The following is a 23,505-nucleotide window of genomic DNA, read 5'->3' as shown; positions in this document are numbered from 1 at the left end:
GGGTCTGACCATGGGTTCAAGGATTTCATCCCGATACCTAATGGCAGTAAGACTGCCGTTCTCTAGCCTGAAGCGGTCTGTGCATCCCTCCATGGACATGCCTCCCTCGACCATCACTGACCCACCACCAAACCGGTCATGCTGAGCGATGTTGCAGGCAGCATAGCGTTCTCCTTGGCTTCTCCAGACCCTTTCACGTCTATCACAGGTGCTCAGGGTGAACCTGCTCTCATCTGTGAAAAGCACAGGGCGCCAGTGGCGGACATGCCAATTCTGGTGTTCTATAGCAAATGCCAATCGAGCTCCAAGGTGCTGGGCAGTGAGCACAGGGCACACTACAGGACGTCGCGCCCTGAGGCCACCCTCATGAAGTCTGTTTCTGACTGTTTGGGCAGAGACATTCACACCAGTGGCCTGCTGGAGGTCATTCTGTAGGGCTCGGGCAGTGCTCAACCTGTTCCTCCTTGCACAAAGCAGCAGATATCGGTCCTGCTGATGGGTTGAGGACCTTCTACGGCCCTGTCCAGCTCTCCTAGAGTAACTGCCTGTCTCCTGGAATCTCCTCCATGTTCTGGAGATTATGCTGAGAGACACATCAAATCTCCTTGCAACGGCACGCATGGATTTGCCATCCTGGAGGAGTTGGACAATCTGTGCAACTTCTGTAGGGTTAAGAAATCGCCTCATGCTCCCAGTAGAGATAATGACTCTAGCTAAAGCCAACACTAATGGAAAACCAGTTGAAGTGATCAAGAGGGAGAAACTTGAAATGGCCTCCACCACTCCTATTTTGGGGGTCGTCTCATTGTTGCCCCTCTAGTGCACCTGTTGTTAATTCCATCAACACCAATGCAGCTGAAACTGATTAACAACCCCCTCTGCTACTTAACTGACCAGATAATTATCAAAAAAGTGCAATTGAATTCATGCCATACCCTGATAAAAAAGTGTCCCTTTAATTTTTTTGAGCAGTGTATATTAGACTTGTCTTTTTGCAGATACACATTTTAATAACATTGCTCATCTCACTCATACTTGATCTCTCTGCAATAAGAAGTAGAGCTCTGTGAATACTGACTCAAATAAATGAAGCAGGACGAAAACTTATTTCATTGATTGATTTTATTTTTCATGTTACAACACAACAACAATCATCTATGTTGTGTTGTGCGTGCGTGCGTGTCTCTACAAACAGTTCTTCAGGGAGAATCCGGAAACGATATTTTCATATTTATCGACTTCGGGAGGAGCAGGTGCTGTGATGACACGCTTGAGATGACAGCGGCGCCTGGGACACAAAATCAAAAAACAAGATTAAACACCATGTAGACAACACTAGATAGTTGATATGATAGGAAGATAACAAGTCCACTGAGGAGCAGGGCCAAACCTCAACCACACCTGCAATCACCTGTCAAGACTAAATTTACTTGATCAAACCATCATGCTCTGTTTATCTTTCCTTCCCTTCATCAATCCTTACACACATCCCTTCATCTTCTGTCCCTCATCCATTCATCCCCTCTTTCCTTCCTCCCTCATCTCCCTCAACCCCTTCCCTCAATGTCCATTCATTATTTCCTCAACATCCAATTTATCAATTTCCATTAAAACCTTTCAATCACATATTATTTGGGCCTGGTCCTTCCAAGTGAAGATCAAGTTAAATGTTACATGATTTCTCTATGTGAACTGAATTCCTGGTTCATGATTTTGTTGACATGAATGAGCACAGTAAAGAAATCAGGGTTGGAGTAGGATTCATTGAAGTAGGATTCATTGAAGTAGGTGTAGAACTGGCAAAGAGGCTCTGTAGTACAGGTCCTCTGACACTTGTCTGGATCATCCATCGATTCAAAGCGAAAGGCAAAACCTTGGAAACTGATTCCTTGATGAGACACTTGAAGCCAACCTGTCAGCAGAGAGGGACAGAGTCAGACTCCCCCTGCTGGCCAAAGCACAAACATACTACTCTAACAAGTATTACATAATAACCAGGTGTAAGTGTCACCTATCTACACATGTTGCAAAATTTCAGAGACTCAGTTCATCATTGATATTTGTTGGATTTCTAATGTGTGAATAATACATTTCTTCATAAACCTGTGTGTAAAACAGGTCAGAGTCAGTGTGTGTGGTTTGTGATGGTCCACAAACAGTGTGTGCAGTCTCAGTGTTGGTTCGTGATACATACTGTCATTCATCTGGCAGAGGTGCACCGGTATCCCAGATGTGAATCCCATTTTGGTGCTGGTCCACATTAGAGATGGATTTCCCTTCAAGTAACATTGGAAATCACCATTGCATAAAAAATAAGTTTAGAGAGTTTAGAGAAAAACAAGCAGATTAACAGATTTAGCGGAATTTGCAGATCGTCAAGGTATTGTCCCAGGAACAACAAATAAGGTGAGATATATATATATATATATATATATATATATATATATATATATATATATATAGACAATATATACAGTCACTTCACACTTTCTAATGTTGAATGTGTTTCTGTTTGCCACATGAGAAGTTAAAGTTTACCTGTTATAAGAGAAATTTGTACAGCGTGGTTTATCACTGCAAAGAGCCTGACAGTGTTCAGCAGAGGCGGCAGGCAGCTTGTCAATGTCGTCTCCTGGAATGTCAGTGTTTAAGAGAAGCTTTCCTTGGCAAACTGTAAAACGCACAGGTAATATAATAAGAAAACATATTGTAAAAGACCTCCCGCAGAATGTTGTGCTTCCACCTGTGCATACCTGGTCCAAAGTGTTGAGATATTTGCAGTTTGTGGGAGAATCCAGATACTGCTCCAACCTCTCTCTTTATAACAGGAGTCCTCGGTACCGACCAGCTGTGTTTAAGGAAACATCTGTATCTGGGAAAGAACAGAGAAACAGCAGCATAATTTAATGTTAGAACCGGCGATGTTCTGACGCCAGAGATCCTCCCTTCTCATTGGATGGATTCACTGAATTCACTCATCATAAGGAAAACTACTCAGCCTGTGAAGTCGCATAATGTCTGTTGCTCTAACTCTAACCACTGAGGTGATCTCAAACAATGACATAAATTCTGCCTCCAGATCAGGCAACTTTCTAAAGGAGGAACATTTTAATTGAATGAAACATTACGTTACCCAGTTTTACCTTGAGTGCTCTGGTGTGTAGACGCCATTCATAAAAGCAAAGAACTGACAGTGAGGGTCCTGTGTGCAGACCCTCTGACACTCTTCATCACTGGAGGTGTACAACGTTTTGTAGTCTGCCCCCGGGAAGTTCACGTTCTGGTACAGCTGAGACCGACAAGGTTGTTCTACCCAGGTTAGAAGACAAAGAGAGTTTAGGTGAGCGTGCCCATACATCACAAATATATAAACTGTTTTTTAGAATGATGTCATATGTTTGTGAGCTAACCCAGTTCTGAGGTGCAGTTTTTGAGAGAAAAGCCCGAAGTGATACCCTGTAGTGGAGTCCGGTCTATGGGCTCTTGAGAGGGAGTGGACTTGAGGAAGCAGTAGAAGTTCCTGCAGAGAGAAGCATGCATCCATTATCTACAACGTTAAGGGTTGGATGGGGTTAGCTGGAGCTGATGTCAGCATCACATTAACACCTATGGCAGTTTAATCTAATCCCAATCTGTATGTTTTTAAGACTGTAGGTAAAAAGCCAGAGTACCGGGGTCAGTGCCCCCCTGGCTGCACCCCTTGATCTGACCCTGCTTTGGCTGTATTCATTATTAAAACATGACAGGGCCTCTATGGATTGTATCATGAGTTATGTGATGCGTCAGTGTTAGATACCTTTTATCTCCGGTCCAGTCATGTCGACGAAAGCTAAAGAAGAGACAGGAGGGGTGCTCAGTGCACAGCTGCTGACAGTGCCTTGCATCCGGAGAGTAGACAATTTCTATATCTGTTCCCGGGAAATCCACATTCTCGATCAACTCATGAGCGCATTTTGAACAAATGGGGAAAAAAACATAAACACAATTAAATGTACACAGATTAAACAGATTTGACTACATATGATATATTGTTAAAAAGGCTGTTAAAACTGTGGCCACAGTCTCGTCAAGTAGTGTATGTGTTACCTTGACTAAAGCAGAGGCTGCAGATAGAGAGCAGACCCAGTAAAATCCAACAAGTCCCCATCTTCTTGTTATCGCCACAGAGGAAAATAAAATCACTGAAACACAACTGAGTTAGAAGGAGGCGTCTCTGCAACTGCACACAGGCCAAGGGGCCGTTGCAACATTTATACATCTGATCTATTTGTACAACTAAGTGTTGACACAATCATTTGTAGTTTCACAATGATACACCCCCTTTAATGTGCAATAAGTGAAAATAAAAAACTCTTGCACAATATTGTGTCATATACCTTTGTTATTGTAATGTCCAATGTACAGGGAACGCATGATTTACCAAATGCTCTTCACACATGAATTAACATAAAAAAAAAATGGTGTAAAATCAGTTTTAACCCTTGTGTTGTCCTTGCTTCCCCCGGCATATTAGGAAGCACAAGTTGGGCAATAAACACGTGAGCAGCCTTTGCAGATGTATTTGTTACACCGGCAGCACACGGTGCAAGTTTACAGTCTTTTTCCTGGGGCATATCTGACACCTCTTCCTCTTACTCACCCTGAGCGGGGCCGTTGCTAAGGCTGTGGAAGAGACCGGACGCTCGGATCGAGCATCTATTTGGACTAAAGCTGTCTGTGCGGCTGCGACTTTTACAGCACTCACATCCGCGGCGGACTCTTCTGTGTGGGGGATACACTCCCTTCGTTCGATGAACGGAGTAACAAGAGCCTTTCCCAGCTGCTCTAGGAACACCCTCCGCTTGTTCAGCTTGCCTAGCCTCCAGTCTGGGTTGATCTCTCTCCATATCACTAAGGCGTTGTAGGAAAAGACATCGATAATGTTGTGAAAGACAACCAAGGGCCAGCGCGCGGTCATCCTCCCGCAGCTGTATGCTCCGATCACCTTGTCTAGGCTGTCCACGCCTTTGCTGCGATTGTAGTCCAGGACGATGCCCGGTTTCCCGTCCCGGCGGTCGCTGACGACGGCCTTGGTGTGCAGCATGCTCAGGAGCAACACGTTCCTGTTTTTCTCTGGGGTGTAAGACACAAGAGTGGCGGTGGGCGTGAATGCAAACTTGGATGAGAACACCTCTCTTCCCCTGACGGTGATCTTCCTCTCCAGCAGCTGCCGCGCTAGTTCGTAGGAGGTGTAGTAATTGTCGCATGTGACGTTACGACCTTGTAGTCCCTCCGTTACATCGAACATTACCCCAAGTTCCGTTCTGGGCGCCCGCTGCCCGGCTTTCCGGCGTACAGTTGCATCTTCCAAGCGTAGCTGGATGTTGCATCCCAGGCCAACCACAATTCTATCCCGTACGGCTTGCTGGGCATGTCCTGACGGAAAGGACACCGGCCTAACAAGAAGGAGAGGAGAGGAGAGGTTTTTTGGTATTTCAAAATCCATTTATTTTTAATTTCGAGGAATAAAATACACCTTACGTCAACCACCAGCTGTAAAAACCCAAACAAAACAAGGTTATTAAAAATACATATAGTCTCTTTTCGATATATATATATATATATATATATGTAAATACACAAGCATGTACATACCCATTCACACATCCATACAAACTGTAGTTTCTCAAATTACAGGTTAATATTCAGTTCCCCATCTTCCCCAAGATTGCATAGAATCCCCCCAACAGCCCATATGCGACTAAATGTCAACACATTGTCCATCATCTTGTAGTAGGCGTGTTCTACTTTGAGTCTGGCTTTCAGAATTCCAACCAGTATTGGCGCCAGATGCACGCTACCAGTGTCCAGTGCCTGGTTCCTACGTGTCAGCCAAATGGCTAACTTTGCAGAACCAGAGACAAAGTTCAACAGGTTGTGTACAGCTTTTTTCTTTACAGAATATTTCGGACCATAAATGAACAAACCAAATGAAAATACCTCTCCCAGGCCCTGAAACCACCCTCTCAACACATTAAAGAATGCTTCCAGCCGTGGACACTGAACAAATAAATGTTCCAGTGTTTCAGCTTGGGAGCAGAACGTACACCCCTCCCCCAGCTCCCGATCAAGGTGCGCTCTGTATCTGTTTGTAGCTATCGCCCCATGCACTACCCTCCACTGGAGGTCTGCTGTCCGTTTTTCAATGGGCAGCTTGTACAGGGACCGCCAGCTGCCTTTCGGAGAAGCATCTGGCTCCAACAGCCCAGTCCACCTCGACTCTCTCATCCCTTCCAGAGAGTGCAAATTGCGAACCTTTACACAGGTCTGGTAGACAGACTTTTTTTCCACAGTCTGAAAGCTGTCCAGGTGAGGAGTTTGGAAGGACAACAGCTGACCACCCCTCTCCTGCCACTCCCCTACAGCTGGGCTGATGAATAAGGAGGGGAAACTGTATTCTGAAACATCACTCCACTGGTCACACAGAGCATTGTTCCTTGCAAAAACTCTCATGGTTTGCGGCAGGGCGGCACAGACCTCCTCCAACACTTTGTTGATCAGTCTGGTAGACTTGATATTGCTGTTCTCTCTCAGGGTATCCACCGATGTTGCTGTCACCTTTATTAGATGGCCCAGTTTGACTCAGCCCTGTTCCCATCTTTATCATGCATTGTGCACCATTGTATAATAGGCTGAGCCATGCAATAAACCAATCACCTAAACCAAAAGCTCTTAATCTGGCAAATAAATAAGAGTGATCTACCCTATCAAAAGCTTTCTCTTGATCTAACGAAACAATTCCACAGTCAAACTCATATTTTTTACATACATCAATAACATCTCTTATAAGAAAAATATTGTCCATGATTGTCCGATCTGGTATGCAGTACGTTTGGTCTCTGTGGACAATCATCTCCAAAATGTTTTTTAGTCTATTGGCTAAGGCCTTTGAAAGCACCTTATAGTCCGTGCACAGGAGAGCAACGGGCCTCCAGTTTTTGAGTAAGGCCAAATCTCCTTTCTTTGGCAGCAGGGAAATTACCGCTCGTTGACAAGAGACAGGAAGTGAACCTGTTCTCATACATTCCAAAAAGACGCCATGCAGGTCCGGACCAATGATGCTCCAGAATCTACTTAGCAGATCGTTGGCGAGACCATCAATTCCTGGCGCTCGTCCTGATGCCATCTGGTTCACAGCTTCTGTCAGCTCCTGCAGAGTTAGCTCCGAGTCAAGGGCAGCTTTCTCCTCGTGGCTAAGCTGCGGTAGTCCCTGCAGCAGCTCCTCACGGGACTCCATGCAGCATGGTTCCTCATCTCGCCTGGACAGGTGGTTATTCTGCCCCCTGGGAGTTTAATGCAGGTAAGCTGTCTTCTCTGTGCAACTGATCTCTCAAGATCAAAAAAGAAAGCAGTTGGTGCATCCATGTCTGTTAGATGAAGCAAACGAGACCTTACGAGAGCTCCCTTAACCCTCTCCTGCAGGTATGAGCTCAATTTCAACTTTTTTTCTTTCAGAAATGTTTGACCTGTGGTGGAATCTGCAACCAAGCCCTCCTCTATGTTTGTAATGCTAGCCTCTAGTTCTTGAATGACTGCTTTAGATGTGGCAGTGGAGTAAGAGGTGTACTGTTGGAAAAACACGTGTATTTGTGCCTTGCCTATCTCCCACCAGAGCTTTAAAGAACTGAAATCTGCTTTTTTATTTTTCCACTGCTGCCAAAAGAGCTCCAAAGCTTGACAGAACGCAGTGTCCTGCAGCAGTTTGTTATTAAAACACCAGTAGGATTTAACCCTCTCACCTGGTGAAATTACTAAATCTATACTAACCAGATGATGGACTTTGTCACTAACTAATTTCTTAGTGACTTTGACACTTCAGCACGAGGAGCGTCCACCGCTGCGGTTTCCAGTTCGGCGCTGCCCCGGTCCCTGAATCGCTAGGCGCAGTTTGCGGTTCGGCGCTCAGTGCTGCCGCGGCCCATGAGCCGCTGGATGCAGCCGCTGGTTCGGTGCAATGCGCACTTGCAGCCTCTTCGCGAGGGGCCGTGGCAGCGGCAGGAAACCTCCAGAGTGTTCGTGGAGGATGTCAAGAACATAAACGCCTGCCGCCTCAAGGACTGCACATGTTTTAGTTTGAGACCTTGCAACCTAAATTTAACGTTCTGGATCTTAAGATCTCATTTGAATTAAAAGGCGGAACTCCGGATACCGTGATCCGAGTTGCGGGAACCGACAGCGGTGCACCTGGCGTTCTTCCTTGAAAAAACCCCCACCGCTTTGCTCATTCTGGAGGCAAAAACTACATTATCGTGTTCCACCTGTTCTCCAACAGCGAGCAGGACCTCCTCCACCTTAACGTTATCGCCCGGCGGGACTATTCTTACTCCCTGCCGGATTGACGGAGGAGCCGTCTCCAGGGATGCCATTCCTCCAGAGACCCCCGACAAAACCAGCAGTCTCATGTTAATAATTAACACGATATTAAAGAAAAAAACGTACCTTATAATGCAGACATGAAATGAGAAAAAGTGCAAGGAAATACCAGTAAACAGGCAAACCCAGTTCAAATCCTCCACTCCACTCACGCTTCCACCACCACCACCACTCACTCACACTCGAAACGGAAAGAGAGGAGAGGATAGAGGAGAGGAGAGGAGAGGAGAGGAGAGGAGAGGAGAGGAGAGGAGAGGAGAGGAGAGGAGAGGAGAGGAGATGAGGACGAGGACTAGCAGCCGCTATCTACATGACATAATAAAATAACATAATAATAATAATAATAATAATATAATTGTGGAGGTGAGAGGGCTGGGAGAGCACCCTCACCCGCACCACAGAGGATCAATCAGTGCAGGTGAGAGCTGTTAGCTTATTGGTCCTCACACTTAGAAGGCAGTGTCTTCGCTGCCTCAGGGCGCCGCCCCACGTTGGGCACCAGTGTGGCAGTGGTGCTTGCCACGGGGCTCTCCCGCACACAGCCAGAGACGGAATGATTGCTTTTTAACATGATTTATTGTACACCACACATGAGCACACAAACTTAACACAAACATAAAGTGACTAGCTTTTCAGCCTAGTCCGGCTTCTCTCAGGTATCTCTAGTCTCTGAGGCGCCCTGAGGCAGCAAAGCGGCTCCCTTTTAAGTGTGATGACCAATCAAATAATATAATGACTAACCTCTGAACGGAACCAGTTGCTCATCCACAGTCACTTCAGGCCCCGGGTTGCAGAGAAACGGTTTCACATAACACAGCATGTTCCTGTGTTGTGTAAACAAGCTATGTCCTCGCACAGCTGTTTACTGTTTTAGAGTCCACATTGACTGCTGCGTGGCAGAGTCTCATGAAGGGTTCATGGTTTATTTTGCGTCGAGTCTGGAGTAAAAGACTGAGAGTCTCAGTGAGATGAAGCTGAGGATGAGAGCATCACAAGGGCTCTGACCCAGACTGTGATATTATATATAGTATTCTGAAAACCAGATTGAGGTCAAACCAAACCAGAGCACCATATAAGCAACACTTTACTGACCTCTGATGTAAAAAATGTAAAAGTCTTATACCCCACAATTGTTATGTTTAGTATTTTCTATGTATCCCATCAATCGTAGCTATTTATTACTTTGTGCAGAAAGTTTAGAAAAGCATGCACAACCAAACTTGATAAACACAAGGTCCTGGGCAGAAGTGACTAAAACCAAAAATCCTGTGCCTGAAACGTTTAATAAAAATTCATGGGAGCATCAACTGATTTTTTTACTTTTTAGTTTTTACTCTAGTTACATATGGGCAATTTAATCACAAGTAGCCATTTATAGTCTGGTTTTTCCCTTTATGTTTTTAAATTATATATGTGGCTCTTTGGTCCATGAGAATTATTGAGTTGCTCCTCTGATCACAGACCTGTGAATTATATTCCTGTCGAAAACAGATTCAAAGAAGGCTCAGTCTAAACTGATATTGAAATGAATACAAGATGCACCACTTAAAGTCAGTTTTTATAGTTTTTTCTTTACAGGCTGAAACATCCGTCTTTTAATTCACATACAAATGATAATAGAAAATGAACAAGCACAGTTATAGCAAATTCATGTTACCTGTCAGCCAAAGTAGTGCAGCTTGAGGGATGGTTATATATTACACAACAAGAGCGGAGGGTGCATGTTTTGAATCTCAGACGTCTTTCAGCATGTCTTGACCCTGTGGACTCTCCAGCCAGGTTGGGGGCCAGCTGGCTTTGATGCTGGGTCTCTCCTTCAGAAAGTTGTAGTACGCCGTCAGTTTGGGGTGACGCTCTTCAGTCAACCGGCAGAACGGAGAGCAGTTACTGCAAATGCAGAACTTTTTGTCATGCAATTCAATAACTATCATATTTTGATTTCTTCCATCTACACAAAGATCGAAATGTGAAAACAAGTTGCAGTTTTTCTTGGGGTGATGTTTTGGACTATGTCTTGGCTGGCTGCAGTGACTTGCTAGTTAAAGTGGTACAAAACGCAGTAAAAACGCATCTTGTCATTTGTGCACTTCAGATCTTATATATTTAAACTTTGTCAAATGTCATATAGGTCAATTTTTTTGCCCTATTGTTTTTTCATGTACTTAATTAATTTTGCTTCCATGTCATCTTCTTTCACTCGAATGGAAAGAAAACTTCAAAAATACACATTTAGATGGTGTTTGTTTTACCCTCTGTCCGTTTGCTAGCAAGACACAAGTTCACTTTATTTGTTTTTGTCTTTATGCTAATTAGCTGTAAACCTGACTACAGAACAGAGTGAAAATGATGACATGGAAGCTAAATTAATTAAGTACACGAAAAAACAATATTTTTGCCTGCAGTGTCGTGCCATAGACTGCATCATTTTGATTTGAGACTCCTCATCTAATCACCATTCATTCTAAAACTGTTGTGTATTTAACAATTATGTGAGTGTATTGAAATACATTGTTAAGCTAGTCAGAGATATGATACTTTATTTAACTTTTTGTTTTGTAATTTTTTGTCTTTATATAAATAATTATGACAAGTGCCCTTTTTCTCAATTTGTGAAAATCTGTGCAGGTCCCTGCTCTACAGGTTAACAAGTGACTCTGCTCCTCTGATGTTTTATAATCACCACACTTAGAACTGATCTTTATAAAAAGCTGCTGAAGTCATATTCTGCAACAATGAAGTTAAAACACCACGTTGCATCTTAACCCTGATGTCCTGACTTTGTGCCTCATGTTAAATTTCGTGTTGTGTAGCAGGTTTAAACAGGTCTCATTAACTCTAGAGCGGATCAAACAAACACAAAGTAAACGTCACTCCTGTACGTGTCCCAATAAGTTGTGATCAGTGATGGTGTTTATTGTTAAAGTGTAGAGTGAGTGCAGATCAGAGGAGGAGTGAGGAGGAAGCAGACTCCGAGAGAGACTCAGGAGGACCAGACCTTTAATGTGCGTCTGTTCTGGTCCTGAAGCAGTGGTGTTCTTATTATTAAGTGGTGGGAAATCGCTAAAAACAATATGAATCGATTATGTTCTGTATCAATGCAAAGTTGTCCACGTCGTGATGCAGTTACGAATAAAGAAATGTCCACAGCTCTAGTGCTTAGCACTGTGCAGGACACGTGGCGGGAGGGAGGGTAGACACAATCTCCCGAACTGATATTTTGATTGTTATTCAATCAAAATATTTGTTTGACAGAGAGGCAGTGCACGAACAGGAGTATAGATTTTATTTATTAAAAAAAGCACCCCCAAAAAAGGGAGAAAGAAAAAAGGCCAGGGTCTCAAGCCCCCTTTGATGTCCATGTGTGCACGTGCCAACTCACCTTTATCGATATCATTCTGTTTGATGTTTGTGCGTGACGGCACGTCAGCAAACAACAACCACCTCACTACCCTCTGCCACAGCTGACAACAGGTTGACAAACTGAGGAGAAATAAGCACATCTATCTCCTCTGTATCAATTAAACTGTACAAAATCATGATATGATTACTCAAAGCACAATGATTAAACATGGCCTGGGTCACAGCACAAGCCAAAGACACCTGAGGATATTTTTTAACCAATCCGTCCAGACGGTCTGTCACCATCGGGACGACTGAAGCCAAACCCAGCTCTTCTGAGTTGGTTGGGTTGGGATAATTCTCAGCTTGTGAGGCCATGCAGGGCGTTGCTGCTCCTCCCAAATCAGAAGAGGGGGCTTCCAGCATGAGGTCTGCTGGTTTTATTAGGATTTTAACGGTCTGTTTATTGCGTAGTTTGGTGTTAATACATCCAATTTTTTTGGGCTGTTTTAAAGGCTTCTTGTTCTTGATTTGTCTCAATGATGGTAATTGAAACGAGCTTATTAAGAAAACAAAGGAGAAACAATGTAAAAGTTCCCATATACTCCACCTTTCTAGGATTTCATTTGAGTTATTGGTAACCCTAATACGACTGAGTGACTGTCTTCATACTTTGAAGGTCCCTACTGACCCCCTTCAAATATCAAAAAGAAGACTATCACAGACCCCCCACAGCTCACAAGGAAAAGGAAACACACAATAAACGCTTCCACGAGTGCTGCTGCCACTCAGATGTCAGAGAGACTCTCCAGCTTTCCTTAAATACCCCTCCACATATTCAAACTCATCACACTCACCTGAGAGGAGAGAGAGAGTGAGGAAAAAGAGTAGGAAACAACTAAAGCACGTAACACAAGGACAAAATGCAGGGACACTGAATTAATTGAACTAACAACAGTGGATCCAAAGATCAAACTGATTGCATTTTGTTCTCTCTTCTTGCTTCTCTGATGTCTATCAGTTGTCTGTTCGACAACTTATGGAGCAAGATTTACAAAAGCTGCATCTCCTATTTACTTAGAGCTGTTGTTGGGAATCTATAATAGACTTGTCTTGTTGCAGAGACACATGTCAATACCATTGCTCAACTCACTCATACTTTATCTCTCTGCAATAAGAAGTAGAGCTCTGTGAATACTGAAAAAATAATAATAAATAATAAATGAAGCAGGATGTAAACTTATTTCATTGATCGTTTTATTTTTCAGGTTACAACACAAAAACAATCATCTGTATTTTAAATGACAAACAACTGATCATGTGAGGACCAGCTAACAATCCAAAGTGAGGCATGAAGTGTGGCTGCGAAGACAGATGGGGCGTTCCAGCCTGAATGAGGATAAGGAAAGTGTGTGTGTGTGTGTGTGTGTGTGTGTGTGTGTGTGTGTGTGTGTGTGTGTGTGTGTGTGTGTGTGTGTGTGTGTGTGTGTGTAGTTGTGTGTGTCTACACACAGTTCTTCAGGGAGAATCCGGAAACGATATTATTCTTTTTATGAACTTTGGAAGGAGCAGGTGCTGTGATGACACGCTTGAGATAACAGCGGCGCCTGGGACACAAAATCAAGGAACAAGATTTAACACCATGTAGACAACACTAGATAGTTGATAAGATAGGAAGTTAACAAGTCCACTGAGGAGCAGGGCCAAACCTCAACCACACCTTCAATCACCTGTCAAGACTACATTTACTTGATTTACTTGATCAACCCATCATGCTCTGTTTATCTTCCCTTCCCTTCATCAATCCTCACACACATCCCTTCATCTTCCTTCCCTCATCCCTTCATCCTCTCTTTCCTTCTTCCCTCATCTCCTATCTTCACCTCAACCACTTCCCTCAATGTCCATTCATTATATCCTAAACATCCAGTTAATCAATTTCAATTCAAATTTTTCTAATCACATTTTGTTTGGGCGTGGTCCTTTCTAGTAAAGAGAAGTTAAATGTTACATGATTTCTCTGTGTGAACTGAATTCCTGGTTCATGATTTTGTTGACATGAATGAACACTGTACCTGAGATCAGGGTTGGAGTAGGATTCATTGAAGTAGGTGTAGAACTGGCAAAGAGGATCCATAGTACAAGTCCTCTGACACATGTCTGGATCATCCATCAACTCAGAGCGAAGGTCAGAACCTTGGAAACTGACTCCTTGATGAGACACTTGAAGCCAACCTGTCAGCAGAGAGGGACAGAGTCAGACTCCCCCTGCTGGCGAAAGGCACAGATGTACTACTCTAACAAGTATTACATAATAACTACATGTAAGTGTCACCTATTTACACATAATGGGTTTCATAATGCGTGAATTATACATTTCTTCATAAACGTGTGTACAAAACAGGTCAGAGTCAGTGTGTGTGGTTTGTGATGGTCCACAAACAGTGTGTCCAGTCTCGGTGTTGGTTTGTGATACATACTGTCATTCACCTGGCAGGAGTGCACCGGTATCCCAGATGTGAATCCCACTTTGGCTATGGTCACCATTACAGATGGATTTCCCTTCAAGTAACATTGGAAGTCATGGCTGCATAAAATATAAGTTAAGAGAGTTTAGAAAAAAACAAGCACATTAACATATTTAGCTTAATTTGCGGAACCAAATGTTCAAACCCCTATAGGATTGTTAAGATATTGTCCCAGGAACAACAAATAATGTGATATACATATATATATATATATATAGACAATAAATACAGTCACTTCACACTTTCTAATGTTGAATGTGTTTCTGTTTGCCACATGAGAAGTTAAAGTTTACCTGTTATAAGAGAAATATGTACAGCTTGGTTTATCAGAGCACAGAGCCTGACAGTGTTCAGCAGAGGCGGCAGGCAGCTTGTCAATGTCGTGTCCTGGGATGTCAGTGTTTAAGAGAAGCTTTCCCTGGTAAACTGTAAAACACACAGGTAATATAATAATACAACATATTGTAAAAGACCTCCCGCTGGATGTTGTGCTTCCACCTGTGCTTCCACCTGTGCATACCTGGTCCAAAGTGTTGAGTTATTTGCAATTTGTGGGAGAATCCAGATACTGCTCCAACCTCTCTCTTTATAACAGGAGTCCTCGGTAGAGACCAGCTGTGTTTAAGGCAACATTTGTATCTGGGAAAGAACAAAGAAACAACAGCATCATTTAATGTTAGAACAGGCGATGTTCTGATGCCAGAGATCCTCCCTTCTCATTGGATGGATTCACTGAATTCACTCACCACGAGGGAAACTACTCAGCCTGTGAAGTCGCATCATGTCTGTTGCTCTAACCCTAACCACTGAGGTTACTTCAACCACTGATATAAACACTGCCTCCAGATCAGGCACCTGTTTAAATGAGGAACATTTAAATTGAATGAAACATTACGTTACCCAGTTATACCTTGAGTGCTCTGGTGTGAAGAGGTCATTTAGAAAAGCAAAGAACCGACAGTGAGGGTCCTGTGTGCAGACCCTCTGACACTCTTCATCAAAAAGTGAACAACGTTTTGTAGTCTGACTCCGGGAAGTCCACGTTCTGGTACAGCTGAGGCCAACAAGGTTTTTCTGCCCAAGATAGAAGACAAAGAGAGATAAGGAGAGCGTGCCCATACATCAAAAATATATAAACAGTTTTTTAGAATGATGTAAAGTGTTTGTGAGCTTACCCAGCTTTGAGGGGCAGTTTTTGAGGGAGAAGCCCGAAGTGACACCCTGTACTGGAATCCGGACGTTGGGCTTCAGAGAGGGAGTGGACTTGAGGTAGCAGTAGAAGTTCCTGCAGAGAAAAGCATGCATCCATTATCTACAACGTTAAGGGTTGGATGGGGTTAGCTGGAGCTGATGTCAGCATCACATTAACACCTATGGCAGTTTAATCTAATCCCAATCTGTATGTTTTTAAGACTGTAGGTAAAAAGCCAGAGTACCGGGGTCAGTGCCCCCCTGGCTGCACCCCTTGATCTGACCCTGCTTTGGCTGTATTGATCATTAAAACATTACAGAGCCTCAATGGGTTGTATCATGAGTTATGTGATGCATCATTGTTAGATACCTGTTATCTCTGGTATAGTCATGTCGAAGAAAGCTAAAGAAGAGACAGGAGGGGTGCTCGGTGCACAGCTGCTGACAGTGCCTTGCATCCGGAGAGCGGAGAATTGTTATATCGTATCCCATGAAATCCTCATTCTCGATTAACTCATGAGCGCATTCTGAAGAAATGGGAAAGACAAAAATAAAACACAATTAAATGTACACATAAACACAGATTAAACAGATTTGACTACATATGATATGTGCTAAAAAAAAAAATAAAAATGCTATTCAAAACTGTGGCCACAGTCTCGTCAAGTAGTGTATGTGTTACCTTGACTAAAGCAGAGGCTGCAGATAGAGAGCAGACCCAGTAAAATCAAACAGGTTCCCATCTTCTTGATTTCGGCACAGAGGAAGATAAGATCGCTGAGAAGCAACTGCAGTAGAAGGAGGCGTCTCTGCAACTGCATGCAGGACAAGGGGCCGTTGCAACATTTATACATCCGATCTATTTGCACAACTAAGTGTTGACAATTATTGGTTGGTTGACAATGATACAGCCCCCTTAATGTGCAATTGTGGAGTCGAGGCGGCTGGGAGAGTACCTTCACCTTCACCACAGAGGATAAATCAGCACAAGTGAGATCTGTAGATGATTGATCCACACGCTTAAAAAGGCAGCAACTGAGCTGCCTCACGGAAGAGGACTCAGAGGACTCAGAACAATAGTGCATCATTTACCTTCATATTTTAATGTCCTTTTTACAGGGAATGCATGATTTACCACATGCTCTTCATACATTGATTTAAATTTGACTTTGGTTTAAAGGCACTTTAAAAATCTGGGTAAAATACTTTTTTAAGTTAATCCCATGGAAAGCTTTCATAACACAGCCTGGCCCTGTGCAGGGACGTGCACACACATTTTGGGGAGCAGGGGCTAAACTGAGAAAAAGTTAAATAAAGTAGATCACATCTCTGACTAGCCTAACAATTAATTTCAATACCCTCACAAACATTTTACCGCTACAGAGAACTCCCGGGTGTCACCAAGACATCTGCTTTTAACCACTCCCAGTTCCCTTGTTACCCCACAGTTCCTTACAAGGTGTGTAAGCCTGCAAACCACAGTGCAATCAGTTAGTGTAAACCACTGTGGCACACTGTGGTGAATTCTGTCTTATCAAGTGTCCACTACAATGGACTGTTTCTGTTATTACAAGTGTGCTGTAATTTACAAAATAAGATTTTCAATTCATTAATCAGACAATAACAGTAAGTGTATAAAAGTGGTCAGTCATCTCCACACGGATTTGTCTTTTATCCAGTTTAGACCGTTGTGCTGCACTTAAGGGTTAGCACAATCACTCACATATATACACGCATACGCATACTCACATACACATCTGTATATAGTAAATACAACTTTAGTAGTTTGTGGTATCAAGCTTAAGGTATAATATTCACAACAACACAATCACTAATCACAAGTTATTAGGACATGTACAGGAGTGACGTTTACTTTGTATTTGTTTGATTCGCTCTAGAGTTCATGAGACACATGATTCAAACTGCTACACAACAGGAGATGTAACAGGACGCACAAAGTCAGGACATTAGGGTTAAGATGAAAGGTGGTGTTTTAAAGGGCCCACATTTTAAACCTAACTGGGATTTAATTTGATGTATTGGACCCCTACAATGACATATTAGTGGATTAAAGTCAAAGAAACTGCTGCGATATGTATTTCCAAGTCCTCTCTCCTGCCTCTCTGTGGAGCTGCAGACAGAACAGGCTGTTTTCACCTGCCTATTAAGCCCCTCCTGTGATTGGCTGACTGCACATTGAGTGAAACGCATCAAGGCCCATCACCAGTCTCTTCCTGGTGCATTGACTCTCTCTTGTAAACACAGCTTAAAGTCACATTGGTGTTTGCATTCCGCTTCAGAAAGCCACATATTAACATTCGGTTACAACTAGGGATGAGTATTGATAAGATTTTAACGATTCCGATTCCATATCGATTCCTGCTTATCGATTCGATTCCTTATCGATTCTCTTATCGATTCTTTTTGGGCAAGGGGGGGAAAAAGAGCACAAACGGGTTTATTTACGCCGAGCGACGACGCAGTTGCCGCCGAGCTACTGCGACGTTACTGCCGAGCTAAGCCGCAGTAGCCGGCGAGCTACTGCGGGTTGCCGCCGAGCGACGCTGTCGCGTCGCTACTGCCCATCACTGATAATGGGAGACCAATGCCGGAGCTAAAATGTATGCTTCAAACGACGGGACAGAAGATAACTCGATCGACTACGCACAATAAAGGCAAATTGCTTCACACAAGTTTGAGGAGCTTACCTTGTAAAGGTCACCGCAGTGCACTTTATGGAACGAAAAAGTTACATATGTCATGGGTCAGACACCTTAAAACTATAGGAATGAGGAAATGGATCTATGTATGTATTTGTTTATTATTTGTGTGATTGTTTATTATTTGTGTGATTATGTATATATGGGGTTTTTGTAAAGGAAATGTGTTAAATATGGGGAAGTGACGTCCCGACAAGGGGTGTTTTTTTTTGGAGCTGCGGGCTGGCGGTGCGGCCAGAGGTTCGAGGAACTGGATATCATTTACAACTTGCAAGGATTTTTCTCTGGAACGGGATTATTGCCTGGGAGTTTTGTAAGGGATTATATCGTGGACTGAACATTTTTCTGGGCACTGGAAGGGGGTGAGAAAGCGTGGACTTTGATTTGTTTGCGACACTCACCTCGCCACACCTGCAGATATTTTGTTTTGGACGTTTGTTTGGGGATTATGTATGGACTTGGGGTGGGAAAATATTGATGTTTGAGTGTGTGTAAATAGCTTGTTTATGTTCATGGGTCCGCCAATGTTTGCGGACACGGGGGTATGTGGGGTTTGATTTGTGCTTTGTGTGAATACAGGATATTATAAGCAACCTGTTTGAGTGTTTTTCGTTTATATATATATTTAGTTAATGTTTGGTAAGACCGATAACAAGGTTATCGGTCCAATTAGTGATTTTTCGTTTATGTTAACTTGTTCAGGCAGCGTGCAACGAACACAGCGGGTCGGGTCCGCCCGTGTCCTTAAAATTTAATGCGTAACTTTTCCCTGGGGTCTGATCAGGGCGATTTGTTTCAACCTTGAATAGAAAGAGATGCAGCGCTATCGTTAGCTGCGCTGCTGCAAGCATCAAACACATGACACACCTGTAACTTCATTCCATGCGTGTTCAAATGCTTCATCATATTGGTGGTATTTCCTCCCTTCGACGAAATAGCCCTTTTGCACGCGTTGCAAGTGGCGTTGCTGTCATTTTGTCGTGTGAAATACAACCAGACTTTAGATCGCTTCTGCCTGGTTGACATGTTTGCTGCCGTCTGAATGAAAAAGTTCGCGCATGCGCAACGGCACAGGGAACCGATAGCAGAATCGTTAAAGAATTTCGCTAACGATTCCAAGGAATTGGTTCACTGGGAACCGGTTCTAAACAAGAACCGGTTCTCGATTCCCATCCCTAGTTACAACAGGATGTTTCTGAACCTCTTCACCTCCACACGAAAGCAAAGAAAAAATAGTACAACTGGAACATGAGGTGGGAGGTGCTGCATGTCTGACATGTCTGTGATGACTGTGTGCTCACTAGTTCACCTTCGACAGCCTTATGATTCAATGACGATTCAGCAGTCAACGATTCGAATGCACAACAATGCATCTTGATGCATTTCAATGTTTTAATGGAGTGAAAAAGTCCAGAGTCACTGTTTTCATACTTTGAGGGTCCCTACTGACCCCCTTCAAAAACCTAAAAGAAGAATATCATACCCCCTCGACTCAATAAGGCAACACACTAAACATTTCCCAATTGCTGCTGCCAATCAGATGGCAGAGAGACTCTCCAGTTTTTGTTAAATACGGCTCCACATTATCACACTCACCTGAGAGGAGAGAGAGAGTGAGGGAAATGAGGAGGAAACAACAAAAGCACGTAACAAAAGGACAAAATGCAGTGACACCGTATTATTTAACCTAAAAACAGTGGATCCAAAGATCAAACTGATTGCATTTTGTTCTCTTCAACTTCTGAACAGAATTTGAAAATTGAATGTCATTGAATAGGTGTCAGATAAAAGGTCATAGCCTGCAGACTTGCACACACAGTGATGTGTGAATGAATCAAGAGATATGTTTTTAGGTTACATAAGAACACGGTAAAATTACATTTAAAATACTTTTTTTTAAAGACTTTTACTGAACTTGCTTCTCTGATGTGTATCAGTAGTCTGTTCCACAACTTGGGAGCATAATTTACAAAAGCTGCGTCGGGAACCTCTAATAGACTTGCTGCAGATGATCTCAGTGTTCCAGAGGTAATATCACTAACAGAGTATTATTTCTTATGTCTTCTTGGGTTAGGAGTCACAGATGCTAACAATGAAAGGTTTCATAGCCTTGTGCCAGAAGATACAAAAATATTAATAAAAATTTCCAAAATTTTCAAAAAGCAAAACTGTCAGACATTTGCAACATTTATCATGAATAAGTTATACAATCAGAAATTTTAGGTATCTTCTAATATCATTGAATGGTTGTATTAGTATATCTTGTTGCAGAGACACATTTTAATAGCATTGCTGACTTTCAAATAAATGGCAAACAACTTATCCTATCATGTGAGGACCAACCAACAGTCCAGAGAGAGGCATGAAGTGTGTGTGTGCCTGCGTGCGTGTGTGTCTCTATATACAGTTCTTTAAAATCCAACACGACATTATTCTATTTATTCACTTTGGGAGAGGCAGGTGCTGTGAGGACATTCTTGAGATAACAGCGGTGCCCGGGACACAAAATAAACTAACAAGATTAAACACCATGTAGTCAACACTAGATAGTTGATATGATAGGAAGTTAACAAGTCTACTTAGGAGCAAGCACACCTGCACTCACCTGTCAAGACTAAATTTACTTGATCAAACTATCATACTCTGTTTTTCTTTCAAGGATTAAAATTTGACTTTGGTTTGAAGGCACTTTAAAAATCTGTGTAAAATAATGTTTAAGTTAATCCCATGAAAAGCTTTACATAACACAGCTGATTCCTGTGCAGGGACTTGCACACACATTTTGGGGAGCAAGGGCTAAAGTGAGGAAAAATTAAATATAGTATCAAATCTCTGAATAGCTTAACAATTTATTATAATACACTCACATAATTGTTAAATACTCAACATTAGTAGAAGGAATAGGGATTAGACAAGGAGCCTACAATCAAAATTATGCAGTCTAAGGCAGGACACTCCAGACAAAACAACAGGATGTTTCTGAACGGTAAGTTACACCGCCCTCATGTTTGGTCAAGTTTCAGCAGGACAGTCGGCCAATGTAGGAGTAACGTCCCGAGTAACAGTACGGAGTCTCTCAGCCCCACCCAGCGAGAAGAGTGCGATTTCATGATGACATCATACGGAGAGGAAGTGTGAAACACGACGTATATATAACATATTTCTTAGAATGGACTGAGTGAAAAAGCCCGGAGTGACTGTTTTCATACTTTGAGGGTCCTTACTGACCCCCTTCAAATATCAAAAAGAAGACTATCAGAGACCCCCCACAACTCACAAGGAAAAGGAAACACACAATAAACACTTCCACGAGTGCTGCTGCCACTCAGATGGCAGAGAGACTCTCCGGCTTTCCTTAAATATCCCTCCACATAATCACACTCATCCCACTCACCTGAGAGGAGAGAGAGAGAGTGAGGAAGAGGAGGAGGTATCAACTAAAGCACGTAACACGAGGACAAAATGACACTGAATTATTTGAACTAACAACAGTGGAGCCAAAGATCAAACTGATTGCATTTTGTTCTATTCAAACTCTGAATAGAAATTGTAATTTGAATGGCATAAAAAAGGTGTCAGAGAGACGATCACATCCTGCAGACATGCACACACAGAGATGTGTGAATGAATCAAGAATTTTTTTTTTTTTTTTCAGAAACATAAGAAAAAGGTAAAATTACATTTAAAATACTTTTTTATACTTTTTTTTTATTGAACTTGCTTCTCTGATGTCTATCAGTTGTCTGTTCGACAACTTGGGAGCAAGATTTACAAAGGCTGCATCTCCTATTTACTTAGAGCTGTTGTTTGGAACCTATAATAGACTTGTCTTGTTGAAGAGACACATGTCAATACCATTGCATAACTCACTCATACTTTATCTCTCTGCAATAAGAAGTAGAGCTCTGTGAATACTGACTCTCAAATAAATGAAGCAGGCTGAAAACTTATTTCATTGTCAGCTTTATTCATGTTACAATACAAAAACAATCATCTGTGTTTTAAATGGCAAAAAACTGATCATGTGAGGACCAGCCAACAGTCCAGAGAGAGGCATGAAGTGTGTGTGTGTGTGTGTGTGTCTCTATACACAGTTCTTAGAATCCAACACGACATTATTCTATTTATTAACTTTGGGAGAGGCAGGTGCTGTGATGACACTCTTGAGATAACAGCAGTGCCCGGGACACAAAATAAACTAACAAGATTAAACACCATGTAGACAACACTAGATGGTTGATATGATAGGAAGTTAACAAGTCTACATAGGAGCAACCACACCTGCAATCACCTGTCAAGACTAAATTTACTTGATCAAACTATCATACTCTGTTTTTCTTTTTTCTTTCAAGGATTAAAATTTGACTTTGGTATGAAGGCACTTTAAAAATCTGTGTAAAATAATGTTTAAGTTAATCCCATGAAAAGCTTTACATAACACAGCAAGTTCCTTGCAGGGACTTGCACACACATTTTGGGGAGCAAGGGCTAAAGTGAGGAAAAAGTTAAATATAGTATCAAATCTCTGACTAGCTTAACAATTTTATTATAATACACTCACATAATTGTTCATTACTCAACTGTAGTAGAATGAATAGGGATTAGACAAGGAGCCTAGAATCAAATGTATGCAGTCTAAGGCAGGACACTCCAGACAAAACAACAGGATGTTCCTGAACAGTAAGTTAAAACGTCCTCATGTTTGGTCAAGTTTCAGCAGGACAGTCGGCCAATGTAGGAGTAACGTCCCGAGTAACAGTACGGAGTCTCTCAGCCCCACCCATCGACAAGAGTGAGTTTTCATGACGACATCATACGGAGAGGAAGTATGAAACGCAACGTTTCAATAACATGTTTCTTAGAATGGGCTGAGTGAAAAAACCCGGAGTGACTGTCTTCATACTTTGAGGGTCCTTACTGACCCCCTTCAAATATCAAAAAGAAGACTATCAGAGACCCCCAACAGCTCACAAGGAAAAGGAAACACATAATAAACACTTCCACGAGTGCTGCCGCCACTCAGATGAGAGAGACTCTCCAGCTTTCCTTAAATACCCCTCCACATAACCACACTCACCTGAGAGGAGAGAGAGAGTGAGGAAAAGGAGGAGGAATCAACTAAAGCACGTAACACAAGGACAAAATGAGCCTGAATTATTTTAACTATTAACACTGGATCCAAAGATCAAACTGATAGCAATTTGTTCTCTTCAACCTCTGAATATAATTTGTAATTTGAATGTCATTGAATAGGTGTCAGAGAGAAGATCACATCCTGCCGACATGCACACACAGAGAGGTGAGACTGAATCAAG

General features: G+C 42.5%; 1 long non-coding RNA gene and 2 pseudogenes across 1 annotated transcript; all 3 read right to left on the bottom strand.

The window, feature by feature from the left end:
* Nucleotides 1-1,104: 1,104 nt before the first annotated feature.
* Nucleotides 1,105-9,232, bottom strand: LOC133026429 (uncharacterized; annotated as a pseudogene).
* A 3,989-nt stretch (nt 9,233-13,221) lies between these two features.
* Nucleotides 13,222-14,295, bottom strand: LOC133025706 (uncharacterized). The gene is made up of 3 exons (XR_009683160.1): nt 14,232-14,295; nt 13,827-13,986; nt 13,222-13,358 (listed from the first exon to the last, which is right to left on the bottom strand). It is a non-coding gene; the product is annotated as an uncharacterized LOC133025706 (long non-coding RNA).
* Nucleotides 14,296-14,900: 605 nt separating this feature from the next.
* Nucleotides 14,901-16,324, bottom strand: LOC133026428 (plasma kallikrein-like; annotated as a pseudogene).
* Between the last annotated feature and the right edge of the window lie 7,181 nt (nt 16,325-23,505).

Source organism: Limanda limanda, chromosome 19 (assembly GCF_963576545.1).
Source record: "Limanda limanda chromosome 19, fLimLim1.1, whole genome shotgun sequence".
Lineage (NCBI taxonomy): Eukaryota > Metazoa > Chordata > Actinopteri > Pleuronectiformes > Pleuronectidae > Limanda > Limanda limanda.
Note: the sequence above shows the minus strand (reverse complement) of the source record. Positions and strands in the feature narration are given on the sequence as shown.